This window comes from Mycetomoellerius zeteki, unplaced genomic scaffold, assembly GCF_001594055.1.
Source record: "Mycetomoellerius zeteki isolate Tzet28-1 unplaced genomic scaffold, Tzet1.0 scaffold42, whole genome shotgun sequence".
In the NCBI taxonomy this organism is placed as follows: domain Eukaryota; kingdom Metazoa; phylum Arthropoda; class Insecta; order Hymenoptera; family Formicidae; genus Mycetomoellerius; species Mycetomoellerius zeteki.
In genome coordinates, this window is record NW_017257414.1 from 21,684 (window position 1) to 23,440 (window position 1,757).

Sequence of the window (1,757 nt, forward strand, 5' to 3'; positions counted from 1 at the left end):
GGGAACTTACTGATTTCGCGCATGCGCACTCCATTTTTGCCAACACTAACATCAAAGGTGCCGACAGAGAGTTGCGCTACTGTATATACTGTGCTTATGGCGTTACGGCTATGATGCATGTAATTCAAAAATATAAATCGAGGTGATATAACGCTCGAGACAGAACACGTCCGAACCGCACGAGCGATCTCTCAAGACACTTACAACGCTCAGCTCTTAATTCTTTGTCTGTACGCGAATTTTATATGCGAATTTTGGATCGATTTTTAGCGTGGATAATATAGAGATTGATAGAAATAATTAAATTACGCACATGATGTAGAGATGGCGCCACATGAAGTATAATACGTATAAAACTAAATGATGTATTATACTTGTATAATATCATGTATAATACTATGTAAGAAACCTATTCGTGTATAATACGTGCTCAATCCTGTGCAGGAGCCATAACGCAACGTGAACATCTAATCGCCATATTGGTTCCGGTGATGCGAACGTATTGGAACGCGTTGGAATGAATAGGAGCGTATTGGAGCGTGCGACGCGAACAAACCTTCGATGTTTTTGTTGGCGTAACGAAAACGGGCATAAAGCCTGTGATTGGCCTAGTTCCTTTAAGGCCCGTTTAAATACACGAAGTAAGCTTGGTTTAAGAAGTAAGAGTAAGGCCCAGTTCCACAACTCACAGTTAATTCTTAATCGTACCGAGGTTCAATTTGTTTCTCATCTCTTTCCAATTCTAGAATTAGAAAAAGACAATGAATAAGTTGAACCTCGGTTACTCCGGATCTACAATAGAGTTTTAAGCTTTAAGCCATAAGAAATGGACGAATCATAGTCGGTTATTCTCCTTGAATTCGACTGTAATTCGTCAATTTCTTACGGCTTAAGGCTTAAAACATCTATTGTAGATCCGGACTTAATGCGGGGTCTACAATAGAAGTCGTAACGGTCGTAAGGTCTTAAGTTGTAGAAAATTGACCAATCACAGTTGAGTATTCTTCTCATATTCGACTGTGATTGGTCAATTTTCTACGACTTAAGACCCTACGACCGCTACAACTTCTATTGTAGACCCCGCATAAGAGTTAACTATGAATTGTGGAACTGGGCCTAAGAAATTGACCAATCACAGTCGATTGTGGAAAGAATAATCGACTGTAACCCCGGATCTACAATAGGGTTTTAAGCCTTAAGCCATAAGAAATGGGCGAATCACTGTCGGTTATTCCCCTCGGATTTGACTGTAATTGGTCAATTTCTTACAACTTAAGGCTTAAAACACCTATTGTAGATTCGGGCTTATCCTTTTGTTATTCACCGAATGTTAAACAAGGATAAATGATGCATAAGTCCGGATCTACAATAGGGTTTTAAGCCTTAAGTCATAAGAAATGAGCGAATCACAGTCGATTATTCCCCTCGGATTCCATTGTAATTGGTCAATTTCTTATGGCTTAAGTCTTAAAATACTTATTGTAGATCCGGACTAAGAAATTGACCAATTACAGTCGAATCCGAGGAGAATAATCGACTGTGATTCGCCCATTTCTTATGGCTTAAGACTTAAAATTCTATTGTAGACCCGGGGTTATGCACATCATGCGTGAAACGGAACGTAGCCTAGGTGTAATTCCAGATTCCTATTCTTGAAAAGTATCGTATACAAAAAACTAGGGACCGTCGGGTTCGGAACACTTTTCGGTTTAGTTACGGTGCTGCCAACATCTAGGAAAAAAAATAAGCTAAACTAA